Raw genomic sequence first — 13,281 nt, 5'->3', positions numbered from 1 at the left:
ACGCCCACAGCGTGTGATCCATAAACTCCAAGAAGGACATTTTTAGGTCCTTTACCAGAAGTATCTGGGCTAGCGGGTCCTTTAGACCACCCCAGAAACTCTGCTTCAGTTCCTCTTCATCCAACGTCACGTCATCATAGAGCTCTAGGTAACGCCCCGCATACTCTTCTAATGAGCGCTCACCTTGAAGGAGGATAGGTGTTTGAATTGGTTTCACCTTTTTGTTCTTCCTCCTTCGGCTCATTCTCGGTTTTTGTACTGGCTCTGGCTCTTGCTCGAAGACTGGCTCTGACTCTTGCTTGAAGACTGGCTCTGGCTCTTGGGGCGGATGAGATGAGGATTGGGCTGGACACAGAGATGTTGATGCTGAAAAGGTTGTCTAGTCCCATATCACCCATATCCTCCCCTGTGACCTCCACGGATTCCCCGGAAAATAGTTTTGCGGGTTCCCACAAAGGGGGTTCAGTTCGACTGGAGGCTTACACTGGAGGATTTTTCTTTTAAAGGTTGGTCGTTCTGTCAGGTTGTGTGCAGGCAGCTGAAGACGAGGATGCAGGAACTTCAAAGTAGTTGATTTATTTACAAAATTAACTTCAGGAACATACAAAAACAAAATAAACTCCAGGACTTCAGGGTAAACACAACCATACATTGACGACGACCAACAAACACTGAGGGAAAAACACAAGGCTTAAAAGAACTGGGACTAATGGGATAATTAACTGAACACAGGTGAAGAAACTGAACACAAAAGAGGAGCGGGAAAAACTAACAGGACTAAACCAAAATCACAAAGACAGGGGGAAACAAGATCACAGAACATAACTAAACACATAGGAAACGTGACAATAGCAGGCTAAATATTAAACAGTGTATTATTTATATCAGCAACATATTTTGTGATATCGCCCAGCCCTAAAACTGCTCAATATTAAAGCTTACATTATGACTCTTTGTAAAGCTGCTTTGAAACAATGTGAAATGAGCACTTTACAAATACATTTTGACAGTAAATCTAACTTGATTCGTATAAATTCATCAAAACATTATCCAATTGATCGTTAATGAAATCAACATGGTTATCACTTAATATTTCTGTAGTACCTACGGCCAAACAGCGTAGTAGATAATTAATAAACTCATGCATAAAGGAATGTGCATGCTCATGCCTCAAGTCTACTCTAATAAGATTGCTGTATTATAAACCAATAAAATCAGGTGTGGGCGGAGCGACACGTGTCACCCCGCCCCAATCATCCAGACTGCACTCTGGGGTTACTCTGTGGGGCTACTGTCTTTTACTTGCGTTTTGTATTTGTTTATTTATTTATTTATTAAAGTTGTTGAACGTTTGCCGGTTCCCCCGATATGACCTATTCACTGATTCTTAATAAATATATAATAAAATAATCAACTAAAATAATCTAATAAAAATGTCCAATTTAGGGCTGATGAATAATGTACGGAGCCCGGGAAGTCACCTGTTGGGAAAAAAAAAACAATCCGTGGCGACGGTTTTGCAATCCGTCCGCTCAGTTTATAAACCGTACTCACGAATTCTCAAACTGTTCCCTCGGTTTAACAAATCGTGCTCACGGATTAATAAACCGTACCCACGAGTTCATAATCCGCGCTCTCAGATTTGTAAACCGTGCCTTCAGTTTTTGCAATCTGTACCCAGAAATTCATAAACCGTGCCCACGCTTTCGCAATCCGTTCCCACGGGTTTGTAAACTGTACTCACGGATTTGTGGCTCGCCCTCATTTTCGAAGAACACCAGTCCAGGAGGTACGTTGTTAACGAATCTTATTGTATATTGTTTTATTGTGTATTAAGTGTAATAGGCCTACATACAATTGTCTTAACTGCGTCTGCATGCTTCAAGTGATTCTCAATTGTAGCGGCTATGGGGTGGAATATACGATTGATTTAATATCGAATGACGTGCATCAAAATCTTTTGTTTATTTGTGATAATCTTAGCACTTTATTATTATTGTCTAACCTGTATTATGACTGACATTTGACGAATTGCTTTGTTCCTTTTTTTGTAAGTTTTGGACAAAAGCCTCTTCTAAATATGTAGCCTAAAATATAATGATTATTATTATTATTATTATTATTATTGTTCGAATTTATAACTATAAATTAGTTCACTTAGTAATACAGTAATATGTTTGTCATAAAATAATTTATCAATGCTTTATTTTTATAGGCTATAACCTAAGGGTTTGGATAAAATAGGCCTACATTCTTTAATTATTAAATAACTAGGCCTAGCCCTAACATTCAGCCAGAGAGCAAAGGAATGACATTCTTCGTTTTGTATTGCTTTTTACCTTCTCCTCTCGAAACGCTGACACAGTCGCGTCATCCAACTCTCTTTCGTTTTTTAGGAAATTTAGGAAATTATCCATTTTTAAAATATATAGTTTATAAACACCGTACTATTTATCCCGCACCGTAACAGATGCCTGCTTGAATCTGCCGGCACAGACTGGGGGAGAGGCCACAAATCCGTGAGTACAGTTTACAAACCCGTGGGAACGGATTGAGAAAGCGTGGGCACGGTTTATGAATTTGTGGGTACAGATTGCAAAAACTGAAGGCACGGTTTACAAATCTGAGAGCGCGGATTATGAACTCGTGGGTACGGTTTATTAATCCGTGAGCACGATTTGTTAAACCGAGGGAACAGTTTGAGAATTCGTGAGTACGGTTTATAAACTGAGCGGACGGATTGCAAAACCGTCGCCACGGATTGTTTTTTTTTTCCCAACAGGTGACCTCCCGGGCTCCGTAATAATGCAATTTGTCATGTCAAGCAAATTCAGAACTAGTTTTGAGAAAAGGCAGAACTGCAGCTAACATTCATCAGTCCTGAAAATAACTGCTGCACTATGCAGATATACAGGAATATATGAAGACACTATATTTATACTTAATATAATACTTGTTATAATTTAATAAGCGCATATTCCCACAACAAGCTCATACAGTTTCTTAGAAAAGTGCTGATCAAAACTCAATATAGTTCACTCCATAGCAACAGGACTTTAACACAATCTGAAATTCTATGCAATGAGATCATAGGTGGATTCGGAGAAAAGGAATTTAGAATCAAATCCCTTTCTTTCGTGAGCTCTGTTCATATGTATTTTCACTGATAGCAACACGTTCACTTCTGCTGCACTAAGCTTACTGCAATCTAAATAGCTAAACTGATCTGGAAACAGTACTCATATACAGCTCTAGATTATGAATAAGGCTCTGAAGTGGTCCGTCAGTAGCATAACTCTCTGAGCCCTTCTCCTGAAATGAGAGCTTTCCAGGAAGTAGGCTCCCTGTGCCTCATGTTATCACCTCAGCTCCTGGCCCCTCACAGACACAAAACTAACTCTAGCTATAACAGGACAGTTGCCACCTGGTGCACTGTTAGGGACAGTTGTATAAAAGATTTTCTGTTTAGGAAAGGTTAGGGTTAGGCCCCTATATCGATTTTTTTGGATATTACCTTTCATAGTGTATAATATAGCTGTTTATGTAAAAGTTCTGCCAAGTTTCAAAAATCAGTGTGCACAAGTTATTGTTTTCCAAAAGAAAGAACCGATTCTGAACTACCTGAAATGAGTCGTCAGTAATTCCAGTCTTACTTCCTGCATAAACGTAAGTTTGTAACAAATTGTGTTTGTGCATAATTCCAGCTTTTGGTCTTCACTGGCTGCCTGCGAACAGAGTCTATTTCGACCCGCCCTCAAATACTGTAGTTGTAGCTGAGGCCTCAAAGATTTGGGTTGGTGTCGTTGACATGTCGAGAAGACGCTGTTTTCTGCGATTCGAAAAAGCAAACCACTTTGCATGTACTTCCAAAGGATGAGGACTCAAGCTTGAATTGATACGGTAAAACCGACGCCATTGTTACTGTTCTTATCACTGTTTATACAAGTCCTGAGGAAGCCTCCAGAGTTGAAATTTTACCTATGGTAATGGGTGTTTGGTTTCCAATATGCTATAAGTGGAGCAGGTCACCAGGTGCACCTAGGAATAGAAATAATACATAAATCAGAGTAACTGCAGAGCTTTTAAAATCCCATTTAAGACTTTTAAGACCTACACAAATACAATTAATACATAATACCGTATGTCCATACAGAACAAACCAATACAATCTTAAAATAAATCATGTATCTCAGATTCTTTTACTTAATTAAACATGCTGTGGCACACAGAGCAGGAAAACCAAGTTTAAATACTCAAGACGTGTTTTTTTTCAGTATACGTATTGATATTGGTGTTACGGAACAGAGGACCCGGAGACAGAGAAACAAGTGATAGTTTATTTTGCCGCAATGGGCAGACAAACAGGCAAATGGCCAACACAAGGGAGAGGAGAGAACAGGACACAAATGCTGGAGAGGATCGCTGGAGAAAAACGTAGGAGATGATCGCTGGAGGTACACAGAATATAAAAGTCCTACAGGTATCACACACTTGGGTAAAATGAGACAAGAACATGAGGGAACACAAGGTTAGTGGTTTTATGGTGAAGTTAATGAGGGAGATCGCTGACAGGTGATTGTGAAGGAGGTGCAGGCGTGGGCCAAGGAGGATGCTGGGAAATGTAGTGAAGGAGGTGGTGACGTGACAGTACTCCCCCCTCCCGGTAAGCGTGTCCTCGCGCCGTAGATGGTGCAACTGGGGCGGGCGGGCATCCTGGAGTCTAAATTCGGAGGGTGCGCAGGGTATGCAGACTCCAGGGCGATGCCGGCAGCTCGGGAGACCAGGGCGGAGCAGGCTCTACCGGCGGAGCAGGATGTGCAGGCGACCAGGGCGGAGCGGCAGGCGTGGCGGCGGCCATCTTGGCCGGAGAGGAGGGCTCGGGCGTGGTGGCGGCCATCTTGGCCGGAGACGAGGGTTCAGGCGTGGAGGTGGCCTCGACGGAACAAGACTCTGGAAGGGCGGCGACCCTCTTGGTCGAGGGCCCACGGGCCTGAGCCGATGTGTATGCTGCCCACACACACAAAACAGCCGTGGCGTCTATAATAATTGCTGGCTTTTCCTGAACTGACTCAGGTGCAGCGGCCATCTTGTCCGAAGACACAGGCACGGCTGACCTGATGTGAACAGTCTCTGGCTCGGCAGGAATGACGTGAACAGTCTCTGGCTCGGCAGGCATGTACTGAAGAAACTCTGGAAGGGCGTTCTCGAGGGTACAAGACTCTGGAAGGATGCCCTCGAGGGGACGAGACTCTGGAAGGGGTCCCTCGACGGGACGGGTCGAGACTCTGGAAGGAGGCTCTCGACGGGATGAGACTCTGGAAGGATGCTCTCGACGGGACGAGACCCTGGAAGGACGGCGGGGACAGAAAGAGAATCCCAGACTTCTATTGTGTAGGACGATCCACTCAGCAACAGGATGTTGTCAGTGTATTTCCACAAGGAATACGTTTTGGCAGTAGCTGGGATTTTGCCTACAGATTGGATCATCCAGACCTATCCAGAAGATGTGCTTGAGGGCTGCCTCTTTCCAGGACACCTGGTGGGCGAGGTGGAGGAATTCCTCGATGTAGGTCTTGATCGGGCAGTGATCCTGGGTGATGTTGAGGAGTAGGTCGGGGGGATATTGAGGGTCGAGAAGGATGCCCATTGTGCTGCAATCTGTCTTGGTTCTAGTCTTCTGTTACGGAACAAAAGATCGGACACAGAAGAACAAGTGATAGAGTTTATTTTGCAGCAATGGGCAGACAAACAGGTAAATGGCCAACACAAGGGAGAGGAGAGCACAGGACACAGACGCTGGAGAAGAACGTAGGAGATGATTGCTGGAGGTACACAGAAGAAGACATGGGAGATAAAGGTCCTACAGGTTTCACACACTTGGGTAAAACAAGACTAGACGATGAGGGAACACAAGGTGATGAGGGAACACAAGTGAGTGGTTTTATGGTGAGACTGTTCACGCCAGGTCAGCCGGTCCTGTGTCTTCGGAAAAGATGGCCGCTGCACCTGAGTCAGTTCAAGAAAAGACAGCAATTATTATAGTCGCCACGGCTCTTTTTTATGGTTAATGAGGGAGATCGCTGACAGGTGCAGGTGATTGTGAAGGAGGAGCAGGTGTGGGCCAAGGAGAATGCTGGGAAATATAGTGAAGGAGGTGGTGACCGTGACAATTGGTTTAGGCAAGGCACGTTTATTTATGTAGTACATTTCATACACAATGGTAATTCAAAGTACTTTACATAGAAGAAATTAAAATAATCAAAAGAAATAAGAATAATTAAAACAGTTTAGAATAAAAAAGTTTATGTACTAATATATCAAAATAGTATTCCATCAATATTGTATTTTGCTGATACAATAATAACGTCCAAAAAAGGCAATAAACTGATTATTGTGTTGATACTAGTAAAAAACATATAATAAATGTGTTAAATAATGTTTTTAGCCTTTCCTTCCTGTATAAAGAGAAGCCACAAGAGTTTACATTTAATTAAATGCCAGACAGTTTATTGCCTAAGCAAAATACCAGTAATATCCAGAAGAAAATATATTTTTGCCTAAAGCGAGACTTTTAATTATAAACAAGCCCGTTATATACCGAGACTCTTATTTTGAAATGTCTATGCTTTAAGTCTTTGATTCAAAAGGATGGATAAAAAGGAAAAAATAAATAAACACTCTTGTGACCTACAATATAAACACCACAAAGTAAACGTGATCATAATTCATCAACAGTAAATCATGAGCAATCACTTGGCATAGTTGATTGTATAGTGCCTTTTTTTCTTTTTACTTCGAACATTCAGTGCTCAAAAATGTAGGCCCTAGGCCTATTAAATCATTGTCATGGGTGGTTGCAAAGACTGACTGAACTGACGGAACTAAAATGCAAACACAGACGACACTGATTATTAGAACACAGGTAATACAGATGATGATGATTGACTAAACACAGGAAACTTAAGACAGACAGCTGAACTTAATCAGTAACCAAGGAGACTAACTAGCAGGTGATCAAGACTGAACTGAAGCACATGAAACCAACACACAGAAACTAAATGAACACAAGACACAACATAATACTGACAATCATCAGCTTTTTAATAATAAATAATTTAAAAACTGTTAAAATGATAAAAAAAAAAAATATATATATATATATATATATATATTTAATACCATTAAAGATATATTTATGACCTTAATTATAGTCATGGGCCTACGGTTTCTGAACAACATGAGAGTAAATGATGACAGAAATTAAGCGTAGCGTCAGTTCTGGCAGGTCACGTTAGTCAAGCTCGCATCAGCTGACTCTCAGCTGATCCACGTCTACCTATAGGAATACGACGCCTATCACTGTATACATATATAACTCCTTCAGGATTATCATCAGCTATCACGTTTCTCAGGAGCTAATTACCCTCCTCCATCCCCAGCTCCTCCTCTCGCCCAGTCAGGATTTGGCATTCTGATTCCCCTTGAATCAAAATAAATTCTCCTATTATGTTGTACTTTAAAATCTTGAATTAATGACATCTCAAATCAGCCTGATTTTAACATTTTGTCTTTTGTTTTCTCTTGCATGTCCCCGATATAAAAACACGCGTACACGCTGAGTCCTAGATTGCAGCTTGACATAAATAGCTTAATTCCTGGAAGACATCAAGCCAGCTTCCAGGCAATGATGGAAAGGGGACGGAGAAAAAAAACTCTTAACAAATAACTGGACTCATGAAACACAATCAAAGCCACTGCTGTTACAACATTGACCACAACTCTGTGCTCTGCCAAAGCCATGCAACTGGCACGGATAGACAATTTAGACGTACGGGATCTATTAGGACAATATTTACCTTTCCGCAGCTTTTAAGAGGTCATTTTTTCTTTCTAAAAAGTTTTCCTGGGAAGAAAACTACAGCTTTTACCTTTGGACTAAATACATTACATTATCCTTAAATTGTGTGGTTTGGGTCATACATGATCTTTGTCCAAGAATTAATTTCTGATGCTCACAAAGCTGCCCATTATTCTGGTCTGTGGTCCCAGTGTGCCCCCTTCTGGTGTGTTACCTCACCTGAATACTGTTGAACTGAGTACAGATAGCACTTTCCTCCTCTTCTGCATTTGTTCGCACTTCACCCAGCATGGCTTTCATGAATAGAAAGTTCAACGAACAGCATTTATTTGAAACAGAAATCTTTTGTAACATTATGAATATTTTTTACTGTCAGTTCTTATCAATTAAAATCACCCTAGTTAAATAAAGGTTAATTCCTAAAAAAAAAAGTTCAGACTTTAGTTTAGGGTACAATTCTCACTATTAACTAACTATTAACTACAACTTTTGCCTCAATAAACTCCTAATTACTGATTATTAATAGTTAGTAGATAGTTGTTAAGGTAAGGTATGGGGTTGGGTTAAGGGGTGTAGAATATGGTCATGCAGAATAAGGCATTAATATGTGCTTTATAAGTACTAATAAACAGCCAATATCCTAGTAATATGCATGCTTATAATCTAAAAATGCATGCATCTAATTAATAGTGAGAATTGGACCCTAAACTAAATTGTTACCAAAAAATCTTACTGACCCCAAACTGAACGTTTATTAATAAATGTAATATCCACTTTATATTTACATTCTGTATATAAGAGGATACAAAGCATTTATCATTTTCAGTTAATGCTTTAAATATTATAAGATTCTTGGCAGTTTCTGAAATTGAACAATCCTTACTTACTTTTTACTTATTCACCAGAACAGCTTGATCCAGTATTTCACATCCCTGCCCATATGCAGTCTCAATGTCAATGATGTGAGTGCGATTCTCACTATTAATGAAATTCAATTAGTCAGATTCATTTTATTCAAATTATAAACATTTGCAATTCAAATGGCAACACTTGATGCACAGCATGGACGTTTACTCTGTCAAAAACATGATTTACAGTTTTACATGGAGCACTGATAAGGAAATGCGAAACATCAGAATTTAGTCTGACACACATGTTAATGGAGGGACAAACTCACAGCACTTGCGGTGCCCTTCTTTGGTGTGTTTGGCCAGGGACACAATATCATGCAAACATCCTGGCTTTGTGTGTGAGCTCTCTGCACTCTCCACACAGTGGATGACTGCAGGTGTTACAGTAATATATCACTCCAGCATCCTGTGCACATACATACATACACATTCAGTCAAAAAGATGTGCTGTTACTGCTGATGCCTGAAAATAAATGAATGCATATTTTTTTCATTTACCTGTGCTTTCAATTCCATATCACAGTTAGCACACTGTACTACACTGTCTGTCGAATTATCCACCAGAAACCTCAGCAAACGGTCCTCTGAGGGAAGTGCATTTGTGCCCATCACGACTGACGGGTATCCTGCGAGACATGTACATCAGGGGTTGGCAGGTTTGTACAATAAAAGTAGCCTAATGGCCAGTCGAATGTAGCCCAAAAATATCCAATGCGATTTTCTCTGTCGGCGGCCTAATTCTCTACAGAATTTGTACTTCTGGAGGGTGCTTTGGGGTGTTGAAGCACCAAAGTCGTACGTACGAGGGTGGAAATAAACCTGCAGAAAAAAAAATTAACTTTCATGCATTTACATTTTGTAATATGTAATAGCCACTCATTATGATGTTGTGCATATAATTCATTAAATATAACACATTAAATATGTTGGAATGAATGGAATAGGATAATTTCTCATTTAATTAATTTATAATATTAATATTAAATATGATCATAATATTATAATATAATTAATTTAATATTATCATCATACTGAAATGAAAAATGAACATAAAATGTTTTAGATATTTGATCTGCAAGAACTCAATAAATTTGTGTAAAATCTGATGATCATGCTTTGAGAATGATCCAAAGTGTGTCAGTGCAAGCAAGAAAATGTGAAAGTTAACATGGTCACAAATTTGCTTACATTCAACTAGCGACCTAGAAATGGTCCTACAATATTTAATTTTCTTGTTTCTTAATAACCTTTCTTTGTGATACATTTTTTAAAATTCTAAAACTTCTTAGGATAAAAGGTGTAACAAATGTGTTCAATGTGTTCTCAGACACAAATATGTACATCCGTCAGTCTCCACATTTATCTTGATTTCATTATAACCAGCTTTTCTGTGCCAGTAATAGCATCAAAGTGGTGAATTCCTAGATTACACTGCATGTGTGGTACTGCAAAGTACAAAAGCTTCATTATCTGCAACTCTTAAGTGACAAAGCAAGATCCCACACTCATGCTAAACTGAGAAAGATTACACTTCCACACTCACATGCAAACAAATAGCCTATCGTATAATATAATCTAAACAATTTGGGAAAGCACACTGCATCATTTCTATTATGTTAGGCTGTGGTAATGGACTGCATTGCTAAAATGAGCTTTGCTTGTACCCACTGAACCACAGACTGTTGGCACTACTACACTGCTCTTATAAAGCCAGGCCACTTAGACACCACAAATGCAAGTTTGCAGTGGGAAACAATGGATAAATATAGCAGGGAAAACCTTTACTGCTGTATCATTAGATACTTGGTGCTCAAAACCTAGTTACAACAAGCTACGCAGTAGTTGGATCAGGACATATCATTGAGACCTGCTATATTAGGAAATTCAGAGAGTATACAAAATACCTTAAGTTCAGTTTACATTTTTAGTGGTCAATAAGTATGGTTTTTATTAGCTGATGTTGATCTCTACAGGACAGGATGCCAAATGGCCGATATAATGTTGATACAGAAGCTTACAAAAGTTGAACTTGCCATTCTGAATCCTGAAAAAAAGTATCACCGCTTCCACAAAAATAAGCATTAAGCATCACATCATTGATAATAATGAGAATGCTTCTTGAGAACCAAAATCTGAATATTAGATTGATTTCTGAAGGATCATGTGAAACTGAGAGCTGGCGTAATAATGCTGAAAATTCAGCTTTTTCAACACAGGAATAATTTAAATATATTCAAATAAAACAATTTTAAGTGCCGTTATTGTGCTATTTTAAAGGTTAAAGTGTGCTTTGGAGGTCTCTTTTTGGAGCCTGGCTGATATATAATCTGTCATGACAACTCTCGGAGTGTTTGGCATGGTAATGGATATGACAATGTTGATATGTTTTGTCTTGGCGGAATAGATCTGCTCTATCCTGCTTCTGCTGTTGTTTATTGCTGCTGCAGAGTACAAGTACATAGTAATAATACAAGTAAGTAATAATACAAATATGGTAATTTCTACTGCCAATACACATACGACACACTGCTGTGAGCAAGTAAGACATGCTGCTGCTGTACAATACAGCATGCATGAATTACCCATGACAGATCTATACAGGCGGAGCTGGGGAAGGCGAAGGGTGCCATCTAGAGTTTCATGACAAAACTTTGTATATATCACTAGTTAGTTTCACAATTGGTCTCTTTTAATTTGCCCTGCACTTTGTAAAGAAACGCATAAAAATAGCAGATCTGTGAGTCACTTCGAAACAAGATGAAATAGGTCAGCTGCCTCAGCACCAGATTGTGTGTAATTTCTATAAGCTGTGGGATCAATGCATCAAGCACCTTTGCTAAGATGCTTGTGTGAGGATCTGTTGTTAAATGACAATGTTGTGAGTGCCCATCATTTGGAGTACTTGTTGTGATGCTATAATCAGAATGCTGCGGTCGTCCTGCAGCTGTCCCAACAGCAACAACCCTGTGCTGCTCCTAACTGGACCTCACTGGCCTCACTGTCCTGGAAGAATGTTTCTTTGTTGCATGTTGCATGAACTTGAAATTTAATTCAAGACCAAGAAATGATCGCAACAGCACATGATGAGACTAAGTTGCTATAGATCAACAATGAGAAAAATGATATGAGAAAAAAAGATGAATTGAAAATGATGAAATTTAGCATCAACCAATGAGAAGAACATTTGTTAGTCATCAAAACCTTGGAGAGCACTTCAAAACAGAATACTTGATGGTTATATATACAAGAGTGTAAAGAGTGGGCGGGTATAGTACAAGAAAGGTTACAGGAATCTAGGTTTGGCAAAGATTCATTTTTGGAATGAACACAAGCTCCAGCTTGAAGAAAACTAGAATAAGTGGAGACCCAGATTTAACTTGGCTTCAGTTTGCTGTGGCTGGTTCTGATTGAACGCTTCTGTCATGATTTCCATTTCCTCACCCAACCCCCCAATCCTTGAGGTAAAGTTTTCTGTACTTGGATCTCAATAAAACAATTGGAGTTTTTTCAGCATCTACATTATGGGTGACTTATTTAACTTTTAGTAGCATTTAAAATGTTTGATATCAGAACAAATGTTCACATGGAGCAAATATGTCGTATTGGTCAAGCAAGTATTTACTTTACCAGTATATGTGTCTTTTACCTCCCCATGAGACAATTGTCATTGGCAGTTGTAAGGCAGTTGTAAGGCAGGCAGTTGGCACAGAAGATGTGGTAGCAGTCCAGAAGACATGGTTGGCTGTACTGCTCACAGGTGACAGACGAGGGGATGGAGCCTGTAATAGTCTGGATCCCACTGGTCATCGTGAGAGAAGATGATTCCTCCTGCCATCTGTAAAAAACAGCAAATACCTTTAAGTATTTGGGATAACTATATTTATATCCAATGTCTCTGCTTTTTTTTAAATCCAGAATTATTAAAAAAAATAAAAAAAATAAAGATTAGCTAATCTAGTTTTGTGGGACATTATATGTAAATGCTAAATTTATATGTAAATTTTTGTAAGCAAAAGGTTTTTCTGAATTTCTACAACAACATCAATTAAAACAAATAAAATAATCTGAAATAAAGATTAATCTGCATTTCTCAAAAAACTAATTATTATAACATTATATATTATATATTGTTCTTTGACAAGTTGGGTTGGAAATAAAGACAAGACAAAATACAAATTGTCATAAATAAAAACACATTCATACAACTAACAAATTAAATTAATTCAGGGCTATAAATTCTTCATGTAAATCCATCTTTCTCATGATTTTACTTCAAAATTAGTCTTATTGAAGCAAAGCAGTTCACTAACACTATATGCAATTTAAAAAAAAAAAAGCCTTACCTGATCAAAAACAAACAACTATGCTGTCCGATATTAGTTTGCATATTTGTTATTCCAAACATACAGCAAAAGTGGCATTATAAACTCCATAATGTGGCCAATGGCCACTGGCCAACAAGACAAATCTCTGTATTATGTCTTCCTGAGAGCTTGAGTGCATGTAAAGACA

The 13,281-nt window shown here is 39.0% G+C and overlaps 1 pseudogene across 1 annotated transcript; it reads right to left on the bottom strand.

Moving 5' to 3' along the window:
• Positions 1-2,984: 2,984 nt before the first annotated feature.
• Positions 2,985-12,576, bottom strand: LOC143711400 (RING finger protein 207-like; annotated as a pseudogene). Its single transcript, XR_013194840.1, has 7 exons — positions 12,416-12,576; positions 9,527-9,588; positions 9,268-9,395; positions 9,036-9,175; positions 8,746-8,969; positions 8,078-8,151; positions 2,985-4,038 (listed from the first exon to the last, which is right to left on the bottom strand). The product of XR_013194840.1 is annotated as an RING finger protein 207-like (transcript).
• Positions 12,577-13,281: the final 705 nt, after the last annotated feature.

The sequence above is a fragment of the Siphateles boraxobius genome, unplaced genomic scaffold (assembly GCF_051911475.1).
Source record: "Siphateles boraxobius isolate OS27281-9 unplaced genomic scaffold, OSU_SipBor_1 5, whole genome shotgun sequence".
NCBI lineage: Eukaryota > Metazoa > Chordata > Actinopteri > Cypriniformes > Leuciscidae > Siphateles > Siphateles boraxobius.
Note: the sequence above shows the minus strand (reverse complement) of the source record. Positions and strands in the feature narration are given on the sequence as shown.